General features: G+C 37.1%; 1 pseudogene; it reads left to right on the top strand.

Annotated features, from left to right (window-relative positions):
- The first annotated feature begins 13,988 nt into the window (after nt 1-13,988).
- LOC147001942 (large ribosomal subunit protein eL29 pseudogene) lies at nt 13,989-14,417 on the top strand (annotated as a pseudogene).
- The last annotated feature ends 1,267 nt before the right edge of the window (nt 14,418-15,684 follow it).

Below are 15,684 nucleotides of genomic sequence, written 5' to 3'. Positions count from 1 at the left end.
AATAGAAACCAGGACCACTCACCATCATCAGAACCCAGCACTCCCACTTCGCCCAGTCCAGGGCACCCCAACACATCTGAAAAGCTAGACCTGGATTTAAAAGCATATCTCATGATGATAGTGGAGGACATCAAGAAGGACTTAAATAACTCACTTAAAGAAATATAGGAGAACACTGCTAAACAAGTAGAAGACATTAAAGAGGAAACACAAAAATCCCTTAGAGAATTGCAGGAAAACATAACCAAACAGGTAGAAGACAAAGAGGAAACACAAAAATCCCTTAAAGAATTGCAGGAAAACCAGACCAAACAGGTGATGGAATTGAATAAAAACATCCAAGACCTAAAAAGGGAAGTAGACACAATAAAGAAAACACAAAGTGAGGCAACACTGGAGATAGAAAACCTAGGAAAAAAATCTGGAACCAAAGATGCTAGCATCAGCAACAGAATACAAGAGATAGAAGAGAGAATCTCAGGTGCAGAAGATTCCATAGAGAACATCAGCACAACAATCAAAGAAAACACAAAATCCAAAAAGATCCTAACTCAAAACATCCAGGAAATCCAGGACACAATGAGAAGACCAAACTTATGGGTAATAGGAGTGGATGAGAATGAAGATTTTCAACTCAAAGGACCAGCAAACATCTTCAACAAAATTATTGAAGAAAACTTCCCAAATCTAAAGAAAGAGATGCCCATGAACATACAAGAAGCCTACAGAACTCCAAATAGACTGGACCAGAAAAGAAATTCCTTCCGACACACAATAATCAGAACAACAAATGCACTAAATAAATATAGAATACTAAAAGCAGTAAGGAAAAAAGGTTAAGTAACATATAAAGCAAGCCTATCAGAATTACACCAGATTTTTCACCAAGACTATGAAAGCCAGAAGAGCCTGGACAGATGTTATACAGACACTAAAAGAACACAAATTCCATCCCAGGCTACTATACCCAGCCAAACTCTCAATTACCATAGATGGAGAAAACAAAGTATTCCACTACAAAACCAAATTCACCCATTATCTCTCCACGAATCCAGCCCTTCAAAGGATAATAACAGAAAAAAAACCAATACAAGGACGGGAACCACGTCCTAGAAAAAGCTAGAAGGTAATCCCTCAACAAACCTAAAAGAAGACAGCCACAAAAACAGAATGCCAACTTTAACAACAAAAATAACAGGAAGCAGCAATTACTTTTCCTTAATATCTCTTAATATCAATGGACTCAACTCCCCAATAAAAAGACATAGACTAACAAACTGGCTACACAAACAAGACCCAACATTTTGCTGCTTACAGGAAACTCATCCCAGAGAAAAAGATAGACACTACCTCTGAATGAAAGGCTGGAAAACAATTTTCCAAGCAAATGGTATGAAGAAACAAGCTGGAGTAGCCATTCTAATATCTAACAAAATCGACTTCCAACCCAAAGTAATCAAAAAAGACAAGGAGGGGCACTTCATACTCATCAAAGATAAAATCTCCCAAGAGGATCTCTCAATTCTGAATATCTATGCTCCAAATACAAGGGCAGCCACAATCATTAAAGAAACTTAAGTAAAGCTCAAAGCACACATTGCACCTCACACAATAACAGTAGGAGACTTCAACACACCACTTTCACCAATGGACAGATCATGAAAACAGAAACTAAACAGGGACACAGTGAAACTAACAGAAGTGATGAAACAAATGGATTTAACAGATATCTACAGAACATTTTATCCTAAAACAAAAGGATATACCTTCTTCTCAGCACCTCGTGGTACCTTCTCCAAAATTGACCACATAATTGGTCACAAAACAAGCCTCATCATTTACAAAAATATTGAAATAGTCCCATGTACCCTATCAGATCACCATGGACTAAGGCTGATCTTCAAAAACAAAATAAATAATAGAAAGCCAACATTCTCATGGAAACTGAACAACACTCTTCTCAATGATAACTTGGTCAAGGAAGGAATAAAGAAAGAAATTAAGGACTTTTTGGAGTATAATGAAAATGAAGCCACAACATACCCAAACTTATGGGACACAATGAAAGCATTTCTAAGAGCAAAACTCATAGCTCTGAGTGCCTCCAAAAAGAAACTAGAGAGAGCACACATTAGCAGCCTCACAACATACCTAAAAGCTCTAGAACAAAAGGAAGCAAATTCACCAAAAAGGAGTAGAAGGCAGGAAATAATCAAACTCAGGGGTGAAATCAACCAAGTGGAAACAAGAAGAACTAGTCAAATAATCAACCAAAGGAGGAGCTGGTTCTTTGAGAAAATCAACAAGATAGATAAACCGTTAGCCAGACTCACTAGAGGACACAGAGAAAGCATCCAAATTAACAAAATCAGAAATGAAAAGGGAAACATAACAACAGATCCTGAAGAAATCCAAAACACCATCAGATCCTTCTACAAAAGGCTATACTCAACAAAACTGGAAAACCTGGATGAAATGAACAAGGTTCTAGATAGATACCAGGTACCAAAGCTAAATCAAGATCAGGTTAATGATCTAAACAGTCCTATATCCCCTAAAGAAATAGAAGCGGTCATTAATAGTCTCCCAACCAAAAAAACCCCAGGACCAGATGGGTTTAGTGCAGAGTTCTATAAGACCTTCAAATGAGATCTAATCCCAGTCCTTCACAAACTACTCCACAAAATAGAAACAGAAGGTACTCTACCCAACTCATTCTATGAAGCCACAATTACTCTGATACCTAAACCACAAAAAGACCCAACAAAGATAGAGAATTTCAGACCAATTTCCCTTATGAATATCGATGCAAAAATCCTCAATAAAGTTCTTGCTAACGAAATCCAAGAAGACAACAAAATAATCATCCATCCTGACCAAGTAGGTTTCATCCCAAGGATGCAGGGATGGTTCAATATACAGAAATATATCAACATAATCCAGTATATAAACAAACTCAAAGACAAAAAACACATGATCATCTCATTAGATGCAGAAAAAGCATTTGACAAAGTCCAACACCCATTCATGATAAAAGTCTTGGAAAGATCAGGAATTCAAGGCCCATACCTAAACATGATAAAAGCAATCTACAGCAAACCAGTAGCCAACATCAAAGTAAATGGTGAGAAGCTGGAAGCAATCCCACTAAAATCAGGGACTAGACAAGGCTGTCCACTCTCTCCCTACCTATTCAACATTGTACTTGAAGTCCTAGCCAGAACAATTTGACAACAAAAAAAGATCAAGGGGATACAAATTGGAAAGGAAGAAGTCAAAATAACACTTTTTGCAGATGATGTGATAGTTTATATAAGTGACCCTAAAAATTCCACCAGAGAACTCCTAAGCCTGATAAACAGCTTCAATCAAGTAGCTGGATATAAAATTAACTCAAACAAGTCAATGGCCTTTCTGTACACAAAGGATAAACAGGCTGAGAAAGAAATTAGGGTAACAACACCCTTCTCAATAGTCACAAATAATATAAAATACCTTGGCATGACTCTAACTAAAGAAGTGAAAGATCTGTATGATAAGAACTCCAAGTCTCTGAAGAAAGAAATTAAAGATCTCAGAAGATGGAAAGATCTCCCATGCTCATGGATTGGGAGGATCAATATAGTAAAAATGGCTATCTTGCCAAAAGCAATCTACATATTCAATGCAATCCCCATCAAAATTCCAAATCAATTCTTCAATGAATTAGAAAGGGCAATCAGCAGATTCATCTGGAATAACAAAAAACCTAGGATAGCAAAAACTCTTCTCAAGGATAAAAGAACCTCTGGTGGAATCACCATGCCTGACCTAAAGCTCTACTACAGAGCAATTGTGATAAAAACTGCATGGCACTGGTATAATGACAGACAAGTAGACCAATGGAACAGAATTGAAGACCCAGAGATGAACCCACACACCTATGGTCACATGATCTTTGACAAGGGAGCTAAAACCATCCAGTGGAAAAAAGACAGCATTTTCAACAAATGATGCTGGCACAACTGGCGGTTATCATGTAGAAGAATGCGAATTGATCCATTCCTGTCTCCTTGTACTAAGGTCCAATATAAGTGGATTAAGGAACTCCACATAAAACCAGAGACACTGAAACTTATAGATAAGAAAGTAGGGAAAAGCCTCGAAGATATGGGTACAAGGGAAAAATTCTTGAATACAACAGCAATGGCTTGTGCTGTAAGATCGAGAATCAATAAATGGGACCTCATAAAATTGCAAAGCTTCTGCAAGGCAAAAGAGACTGTCAATAAGACAAAAAGACCACGAACAGAATGGGAAAGGATCTTTACCTATCCTAAATCAGATAGGGGACTAATATCCAATATATATAAATAACTCAAGAAGATGGACTCCAGAAAAACAAATAACCCCATTAAAAATGGGGCTCAGAGCTGAACAAAGAATTCTCACCTGAGGAATACCGAATGGCAGAGAAGCACCTGAAAAAATGTTCAACATCCTTAATCATCAGAGAAATGCAAATCAAAACAACCCTGAGGTTCCACCTCACACCAGTCAGAATGGCTAAGATCAAAAATTCAGGTGACAGCAGATGCTGACGAGGATGTGGAGAAAGAGGAACACTCCTCCATTGTTTGTGGGATTGCAAGCTTGCACAACCACTCTGGAAATCAGTCTGGTGGTTCCTCAAAATTTGGACATAGTACTACCGGAGGATCCAGCAATACCTCTCCTGGGCATATATCCAGAAGATGTGCCAACTGGTAAGAAGGACACATGCTCCACTATGTTCATAGCAGCCTTATTTATAATAGCCAGAAGCTGGAAAGAACCCAGATGCCCCTCAACAGAGGAATGGATACAGAAAATGTGGTACATTTACACAATGGAGTACTACTCAGCTATTAAAAAGAATGAATTTATGAAATTCCTAGGTAAATGGATGGACCTGGAGGGCATCATTCTGAGTGAGGTTATCCAATCACAAAGGAACTCGCACAATATGTACTCACTGATAAGTGGATATTAGCCCAGAAACTTAGAGTGCCCAAGATATAAGATACAATTTGCTAAACGCATGAAACTCAAGAAGAATGAAGACCAAAGTGTGGACACTTTACCCCTCCTAGAATTGGCAACAAATCACCAATGGAAGGAGTTTCAGAGACAAAATTTGGATCTGAGACGAAAGGATGGACGATCTAGTGATTGCAATATCCAGGGATCAATCCTATAATCAGCTTCCAAACGCTGACACCATTGCATACACTAGCAAGATTTTGCTGTAAGGACCCAGATATAGCTGTCTCTTGTTAGACTATACCGGGGGCCTAGCAAACCCAGAAGTGGATGCTCACAGTCAGCTATTGAATGGGTCACACAGCCCCCAATGGAGGAGCTAGAGAAAATACCCAAGGAGCTAAAGGGAACTGCAACCCTATAGGTGGAACAACAATATGAACTAACCAGTACCGCGGAGCTCTTGTCTCTAGCTGCATATGTATCAAAAGATGTCCTAGTTTGCCATCACTGGAAAGAAAGGCCCTTTGGACTTGCAAACTTTATATGCCCCTGTACAGGGGAACGCCAGGACCAAAAAGGGGGAGTGGGTGAGTAGGGGATTGGGGGGGTGGGTATGGGGGACTTTTGGGATAACATTGGAAATGTAAACTAAGAAAATTAAAAAAAAAGAAAATATCATCCTGAGTGAGGTAATCTAGTCACAAAAGAATACACATGATATGCACTCATTGATAAGTGGATATTAGCCATAAAGCTTGGAATACCCAAGATACAATTCAGAGACCACATGAAGCTCAAGAAGAGGGAAGAACAAAGTGTGGATGCTTCAGTCCTTTTTAGAAGGGAGAACAAAATACTCAAGGGAGGGAAAATGGAGACAAATTATGGAGCTGAGACTGAAGGAAAGGCCATCCAGAGACTGCTCCACCTTGGGATCTATCCATCCATATACAGACACCAAACCCAGATACTGTTGTGGAGCCAAAGAAGTACTTGCTGACAAGAGCCTGATATAGCTGTCTCCTGAGAGGCTCTGCAAGAGCCTGACAAATTCAGAGGCAAATCTCCTAGCCAACCATTGGACTGAGCATGGGCTGTCCAATGCAGGTGTTAAGAGGAAGGACTGAAGGAGCTGAAGGTGTTTGCAACACACAGGATGAACAATAATATAAACCAACCAGACCCTCCAGAGCTCACAGGGACTAAACCACCAAGTATAAAGTACACATGAAGGGACCTATGGCTTTAGCCTCATGTGTAGCAGAGGATGGCCTTGTTGGACATCAATGTGAGAAGAGGTCCTGTGAAGGCTCAATGCCCCAGTGTAGGGGAATGCCAGGGCAGGGAGAGGGGAATAGGTGGGTAGGTGAGGGAGCACCCTCCTAGAAGCAAGGTGTGGTAGGATGGGATCCCCTTTTCTAGAAGGGGAATTGGGGAATGGGATAAAATTTGAAATGTAAATAAATATAATATCCACTGAAAAGATAAAACAGTCAATCAAACCAAGATGCAAAGAAATAAAGATTAACACAAATATTAATTCCCTGTATGTTGTATTCATATATAAGCACTACATTTCTCTAGTGGTAAGGTTATTCTTTTCTGTAAATCATGTGATCTGATTCTTCTGCCTTAGCTCTCTTCTGAGCTCCCATCTCTTTGCCATCAATTAAGGCTTTACCTGTATGCATAAAGCATTGTAGAAAAAAGAAGAGTTTGCTAGATTAACAATGCTGTCTTGTTCTCTTTCTCTGAGTGTTAGTAAAGTTCTTTAGATTAAAAAAAAAGGTGTGTCAGCAAGCTTGAGAAATGTAATTAAAATAAAAATCCATCCTAAAGAGTAAATTAGCTTACACTTCAGTATATAGAAATTAAAAGTCCACCACTCCATAAAGGTTTTCATAACACCTCTGAATTCTTTGCAGAACTCATCTACCCTCAAAGATTAGATATATATTATTTCTGATTGATTTTCAGGTAAGAAATTCCTAAATTTTCAATGATACCACAATATTTATCTCTCATGTAGTGATGGATACCTCCTCACTTAAAAGAAAACTTTGATTTTTATCTAACCTACATCTCACTTCAATCAACCCAATCCATTGCTTTGTAATTTCTTGCTGGAGGATAAATAACAAATGATTAACTTCATTTTCTATACCACTATTGGATTTCACGTTAGATATAATTTTAGATTAATATAAAGGAAAATGGAGGAAAGTAATGAAATTTTGATGGATGCATAGAATCTAGAGTATCTATATCAATATTGCTTTACTTGAAATGTAATAAAGAATCCTGAAAAGTGTGATAAGGTGTTGGTACCTAGGTGATATAAGGAAGTTGGAGGAATATATCTGATTACCCGGTATTATTTTTATTTTAATTATTAGCCTCTTTAAGTTTATCAAGAACTTGGTCTGTGGATGTAAACATTGGTATCTCTCAATGCTATCATAGCTATAGAAATTTAAGTCAGTTTCTCATTATGCTAAGGAAGAGTCTCATTGTGGTAAGCAAAAGTTTGCTATGTGTTAAAGACTGTGCTTGACATTTTTGCAAAATTAGAACTGTTTGTTCTGTGTTTTAAAAACTGTTCAAAATGAGATTATGGTAAAACTGGTAATTTCATGATGTGATAATGACTGTATAATAAATTTCTTCTCACAATTTTAGTTTGATGGTTAAAGGAAATATTTTTATATGTTTGAATGCTTCTAAGCAGAAATTCTGATGAACTGCTTCAGAAAAGATTCTGAATTTTCCATATTTCTAAAACTGCACCTCTCTTGCTATCTTATAGATCAGTCTCTGTGCATGTTGCCCACAACATTAAAAGTAGTAACTTTCTGTTTCATGGTTTCTCTGAGTTATACATCGAACACTTGCTCAAATCACATGGAAGATAAGAATGTCTGTTTGTGAGTAAATTAGTATGTCTGTTGGGATTAGTATATATATATATATATATATATATATATATATATATATATATATAAAGGGTAGATAGGCCCTTAGATCAATTGCATTAAAAAAAATCAGGGTTAACAGTGAATCTACTAAATCATTGATGTGTGTGTGTGTATATGTGTGTGTTTGTGTGTGTGTGTGTACTGAAATGTTCAATTTACATGGAAGATGAGACAGATTTTCCAAGAATCACTTAAAAAATAATTTCTTGTAATCTCCAGATTTGTATAATTTTGTTCTAATTAAAAAATATAAATGTGTTGAGAGGTACCCCTTTTCATAATTAGGTTATTAATATTAGCTTCACTATTACTTTCTAACTGTCTATGTAAAACTCTTTAAGCATAGTTCTGCATGAAATTCATGACTATTTATAAAAATGTTTATAGCTTACAGGAAAGTATAATATGTCCAGTGATGCCTAGAATTCTAATATGTGTCATTGGCACATATTTGTTGTGACTGTTAAAGACATGTAATTCACAATATATACCAAGTCAGAGAAAACTTGAATGATATTGATTTTGATAGATATATTTGTGAGCAATGAGTTTGTCTCACAGTTGTAGTAATATAAAAAAAATTAAGTATGAAGACTAAATATTTATTGTAAAGATTAATTCCAATGCTATACTGGAGAGTGGCACGTGCTACTCAGAACAAACATATGAAAGTAGACATAACAGAAGAATAGATTCACCAAGCTATGTGTGATAATTAACATTCATTATGAAGTTAATGTATTTAGATTCATCATGAAACAAAATACCCATAAATGTGTTTAGTGTTATGTCTCTAGGAACACTTTACAGATCAGGGAGGACTCAACACCCTGGATGTAGGCAGGGTTATACCTGGGTTTGATTCCAAATTAAAACAAGAGGAAGAGATGAATTATACACTATCATTCATTTCTCCTAGGTTCCTGACTTCATACTCAATGTGACTAGCCACTCACGCTGCCATGTCTTCCCCACCATGGTGGGTTCTACCCTACAAGCTGTCTCTTCCTTAAGTTGCTCTTGGTGAGTATTTCGTCAGTGAAGATGTAGAAATTTATTTATTATAGCATGTTAAAGAGTCAGTTCTCCTGTTCAAAAGAAGTCCTCATGGCTCCTGAAGCTAAACTTAACCACCTGAGTTAATCTCTGGGACTCACATGGTGGAATTAGAGTACCCCTTCCCATAGATTGCCTCTGACCTCCAAAAATGTGCTGCACTGTAGGCATGCTTGCATTTAGATGCACATTTATAAATAAATAAAGTGAATAAAATGCTATCTCAATTGAAGAAAGAGGAGAATAATAAAAAAAAATCAAGAAAATGGGCTAAAATCGCTCCAGTTATAATTTAAAGCAATATCATTATTATATGAAAATTCTTAGAAAACCATACTACTCCTACTCTGGAAGTTATATTATTATCATAAATATTAGTGAAGTATGGTTTTTAATTATGGTTCTAACTAGAAGATTTGGTTAACCTTGAGATGCAGTATCTGGTTTGAAATAGAATTTCAATAACTGGAAACACAATGAAAATATATAATCAATTAGGCAAAATATTTAATAAAAGAGATAAAATATGTTTATTTATCTTGACAGCAAGAAAAATTATGGCATTCTCCAGTAAAGTAGTTTTCCTGAAAGAATAGTAAATTTTGATCACATAAAACAAGGCATCAGGATTAATAGCATCAGGAAAAAGGTATTTTCATACAATAATATGAATTAAGGGTAAATTTAAAGGCATTATGTTGGAGGCTTGGAAACTTTATTTGACTCTTAGGCATAATGTTATTGTTTCCTTGCATTACTCAAATGCTGATTTCTGAGCCCCATATCTGGTTGCAGTTCTTATTCTTAGAGTCTTCTTTCTCTAGGATGTGTAAACATTGCTCCCCTAATTATTTCCTTACTGGTCAAGGGAGAGAATAAGGCTAGACTTCCTCTCAGTCAGGGAATGGGAAGAATGAAAAAGGAAGTGGAGATTCAGCCATGGGGTCCAGAAGATATCAAAGAAACACAGCTGGAGCCGAGAATGTGATACAATGGAAGTATCTCAGGGATTTCGACTGGGAGGTAGCTAGATTAGTTTAGAGGATTAAAATAGATTAATACTGCTCAGATGTTGTGTCTTAAAGCTGTTAAATAAATAAAGTATTACCATCTCAATTATTTGGGAGCTAGGCAAATTAGGCAAAACAACATTTACAAAATATCCATACATAACACCATAACACCAAAAAACACCATAACAGTTAAAGACAGACTTTGATAAAATCACATCATGCACTATAAATCCTAAAAGAGTCAGAGACATAAATATAATAATTGAGCACATCAAACAATGTGCAGTAATCTAAAATACGTTGTAGTTCCTATAGTTTTCCATATTTTACCAAGAAAAATAATCAAAACTAAATAGGCTCTGTTTCATAATTAGAATACAAATCAAAAGTATACAGCAAAGGTAGGTATTTTTGTGTATTTTCATGAACATCAAGGAAGTAGAGGTAATCTCTGAAAGTAATTCTCAGGGTTTCCTGTTTGAAGTGCTTGGTGGACAAATCAAAGAGCAGCCAGCAAGTGATGCTGAACTGAAGGAGTGCAGCTCAGCTGCAGATCACAGGACTTCCCTGGAAGCACAGTGCTTCCCAGAGACAGCAGTGTAGTGGAGCTGAGGGATACTGCATGCAGCAAGCACTGGCAGGTTTGAGAAGAAATCCACACACAGCTGAGAAGAAAAACTTAACTAAGAAAGGGAAAAAATGCAATGAAAACACTGAAGCAAATAGAAAACCTCACCTTATTTCAAAAGCCAGATTGGGTGCAAACTTGTCTCTTCCTTAATGTAGTATGAACTTGAGCATTGAGCACTGGATAAGTTTTATTCCAGAGTCAGCACCATCATGGAAACACAGAAATTGTAAAATCATTACACAAGTAATCCAACCCTTAAATAATTATACAATTCAGAAGAGTCAAATTTCTCCCATTAAAAAGAAAGCAAAGTGGGGTGACACCTGAGTATAATCTTACCTCTTTAAGATGGAGGTAGAAGGAAAATGAGTTCAAGGGTGACCTGGACGACAAGAAAAGTCAGAATCATGAACAACAGACATAATGTGAGCACTACACAAAGAAATTATGTTAGTGAAAAAATGGGCCCCTTTAATGTACTGAAGAAAAGAAAAGGGACAGTAATTGTCGACTTAGAAAACCACATTCAGTAAAAAGGTCCTTTAAAATCAAATAAGCATATCTTTAGATAGTATAAAACTAAGTTCTTTATCCACATCAGAAGAAACTTAAAAAAAAAAGTTTTACATTCACACCTGTAAATCACATTTGTATGTTTTAAATGCCAAGCAATTCAGCTCTCTGTGGAAACTGATAAATGTTTTACACAGATTAATTCAGTTAGGATACTAACTGCCCAATCTTAGCTGAGACACTGGGTTGCAAGTACAGTGTGCTATTTGAGTGTCCACGACAGCTGAAGGGAGCGGAGTCCCACCCCCATCCCTGATTGACATGCCTACAAACCAGTTACAGTTCTGTCCTCCGGTGTGATAATGTGTTAGGTCAGGATACTTTATTTACAATTAATAGCTTGCTATGGAGGGATCAATTCAGATCAAATTAATGAAGTCTGGTATATGAGAATGGTGGAAAGGTTATCTAGTGTCATGACATTATGGTTGACATGAAAAAATAGCATATAATACACAGCTTACAAATTTCAATATACATTACTCATAGTTCTGAAGGCCAGAAAGTTTAAAGACAGCACAACAATAGATTTAGATTTAATGCATTGCTCATTTCCTTTGCTATTAAGAAGTGTTGGTTGGTTGGTTGGTTGGTTGGTTGGTTGGTTGGTTGGTTGGTTTCTGTAACAGACAGCAATGAAGGTCAGAGCATCAACAAGAAAATCTTTGAAAACGCATATGCCAATTATTGGAAGATACAAAATAAACTGATGAATTTCCAAACACATAGGACATGGCAAACTTAAAATATGATGGCATGAATAACTTTAGATTTACAAGAAGTATGAGATTCTAAAATGTATTTTCCCAAATAAAAAGAGTCCGTGTTCAAATGCCCTACCTGCTTACTTCTAGTAGAACTTTAAATGAACATTAGTGCTCCTTAGGTTATTCCAAATAATAAAAGAATGGGGCTGACAGCAAATTCCTTATATAAAACAATATTAGTGGTACACAGAAAGCAGGTAAAGGCGTGAGAAAACAAATTATTGATCAATCTCACTGACAAATACAGAAGCTAAAGTTCTCAATAACATACTTTAGAACCTAATCCAAAAACAGACAACCGAGAAGATCTACCATGACCTATGAAGTTTCATTACAGGAATTCAAGTATGATTCTATATACACAAGGCTATAAATGTTATACAACACATAAACTGACTCAAACTAGAAATCACACAATTTTCTCAACAGATAAAAAAGAGACCTTTGACTATTGCAGCATCCTTCATAATGAAAGTCCCAAGAAAGTAGCAATAGAAAGAACATCCCTTAACATTAAAAATAAAGCTATATACAGCACTGATCGCCAGTTTCATAACAATTGTGGAATGCTCAATGGCATTTCTCTAAAATAAGCAATAAGAAGCAAGGTTTTTCACTTCTCTATTGTACAGCACTCATGTTTTAGCCAGAGGAAGAAGAAGAAGAAAAAAAGGAAAAATTAAGAGGGATTAGAATGGAAAGAAATTATCACTATTTGTGAGCAATATGTCCCTTCAAAAGATCTTGAGGAGGGCTTGTGTGGTGGCTTAACTAGAAAAGTTAAGTAGTATGCAAATTTAAGAACCCAATTTCAAATCGTCAGAGTCAATACAAAGCAGAGTATCAACCTTGTTTGTAATACCAGTGCTCATACAGGTAGATGGGCAATGGAGAAAGGAGAAACCCAGGTAGCTAGCGGGCACATTACACTAACATACAACATCAACATCATGAACATAAAGAGGACTTTTCTCTAAAAGGTGAAAAATGGGGACCTATATCTGCTAACTTATGGCAGCCAAATGCATGCTGTAGTGTATAAACACACATCCTATTCTACAAATATACAACTCTTTCTAATACCATAAGGAGTTCCTTTAGAAGTTGTTTTCACATACAAAAAAAAAAAAAAAAAAAAAAAATCAGTCACCAGGCAGCAGAATGTCTTGATAAGTAAAAGTACTTGTTTTTAAGTTTGATATCTTCAGTTAAAATCCTAGGAAATAAACACAAACATGTATAGACAAACACACAGAGACAAACATACACACACTGACAACTTTAAATGCTTCCTCATTCTTCAACAATATGCTGAGGAAAAAGTGAGAAAAGATTATTTTCACAATAGCTACAATACAATACAGAAGAATAAACACGAATCAAATACTTTTAGATTGAAAAATGTAAAGCATGGTAAATAAAAACTGTACAAGACATAGACAATGAAAATATTTTCCATGTTTGTGATAAGCAAAATTAATGCCGTAGAAATTGTCCTGTTACCAAAATATTTAATGAAATCCGTGCACCATGCTTCAGAGACGTGAAATGCAATCCTAGAGTATATATGGAAGCTGGAAGCACAAGATATCCTGAAAAGTAAAGGAGGGAAAGGAACAATGCTGGTAGTGTCAAGATAGTTAATAACACTGCATATCCAAAGTGAAAATGGAATGCTGCTGGCACAAATATGTATGTCGTGGACCCAGAAGTAAACGCGCATGCTTGGGTCCATCTGACTTTTCATAAATTACAAACTCATCACTTTGAAAAAAGATCATCTCCATGCCATCCGTGACTACAGGGTGGCGGCGGGTAGCGGGCATGCAACGCAAGTCGCAGGAAGGACAGGGCAGACATCTATTTGGCTATGGGGTGCAGAGATTGCTAAACAGGGGTGGTGCCTGGTCATCCTCAAGGAATGGATGGAGGGGAAAGACACCCCGGGGCCAGCAAACTTAGTTTCATGATGGACCTCATTGAACCCCACTATACCCAACCACTCATGAAAATGGCACAGAAATGGCAGAAACCCTGGTCACAAAGATACGAATCTCTTAAGGGGGTTGATCCCAAGTTACTGAGGAATATGAACTTTGCCAAGAAGCACAACAAGGAAGGCTTGAAGAAGATGCAGGCCATCAAGGCCCTTGTGAAGCCTCAGGCCATCAAGCCCAAGATGCCAAAGGGCTCCAGCCTCAAACTCAACCGTCTGGCTTTTATCGATCACCCCAAGCTTGGGAAATGGTTTCAAAGCTACATGGCCAAGGGTCAGAGGCTCTGTCAACGAAAGCGTAAGGTGCAAGCAAAGGCAGGGGCCAAAGGTCCAGTTAAGGTGCAGGCTTCAACTCCAGCCCAGGTTCCCAAAGGTGCCCAGGCCCCTGTGAAGGCCCCATAGAAAAGGCTCCTGCGTGTTAGGACAGATGGACTGCTGTGACATATCTACCCACACACTATTTGCAGATGACTAGTGTTCTATGCTGTTTTTACAAATAAACTGAGATCTGTCCAAAAGAGAGGGGGGGGAGGGGAGGGGAGGACAGGGCAGGGCAGGGGAGGGCAAGGGAGGGGAGGGGAGGGCAGGGGAGAGGAGAGGAGAGGAGAGGAGAGGAGAGGAGAGGAGAGGAGAGGAGAGGAGAGGAGAGGAGAGGAGAGGAGAGGAGAGGAGAGGAGAGGAGAGGTGAGGAGAGGAGAGGAGATCATCTACTTAACAAAAGGTCCTTGTAAAAGGTCCTTGTAAAACTAGATATTCAAATATAGAACAATGAAATGTCTGTAGTGAACCAAAATCAATTCAAATGGGTTAAAGACCCTAATATGAAACCCAAAACTCTGAGCATGATTGAGTAAAACTTAAGAGAACCTTTCAAGAAACCAAGAAATGGGAAGGGTTTCTAAAAGTACCTATAACAACTCAGGAAATAATGTCATGAATTGGCAAGTGGGATTAGCTAAAGTGAAAAAACTCAACTCTATAAATAAAACAATTAACTAAAGAAACAGGCTAGATAGTGTGAGGCAGTTCCTTGTAGAAGTTCACCTAACAAAGGAAATATATTTATAAAATTTTAAAAGAGAATATACAAAAGCAATTGATACAATTGATAAATTGGTATACGAAAGGGATAGAATTTCGCAAACACGTAAGTATAAATAGATAATAAATGGGTGACAGCGACCTACCTGTATTTCTAGCTATCAGATAAACATCATTAAAGTGCACTGAGATATATTTCACCTCTCTAACCAGAATGAGTATCTTTAACGAAATGAATAACACCAAACGCTTGCAAGGAAGCAGATGATAAAGGAATAGTTACAGTTTTCTGGTATGATGGTAAATTAGTAGTTATTACCAAAATGGAAGTTCTTCATATATGTAAAAGTAGAGTCACCATGAGATCAATAACCTAATGAAATGAATCTAAGTCAGCATACTGCTGACATATATGCATAATTGTGTTTAGGACAACATGATTTCCTCAGACTGAATTGGGGAATAAGACATAGATTTTGCTTTCCTCCCTAAAATTATTTTTTAGTATATAATAAAAACAAAACAAAACAAAAACACAAAGAGATGTAAGTGGGACCAGCAAGGTCACACAGGGGAGCGGGACATATATGAATGGTGTGGTCAAATTATATGACTTGCTTAGATAAAA

This window comes from Mus caroli, unplaced genomic scaffold (genome assembly GCF_978045245.1).
Source record: "Mus caroli unplaced genomic scaffold, Mus_caroli_1 scaffold_12, whole genome shotgun sequence".
NCBI lineage: Eukaryota > Metazoa > Chordata > Mammalia > Rodentia > Muridae > Mus > Mus caroli.
This window is presented reverse-complemented; position numbering and strand designations above follow the sequence as displayed.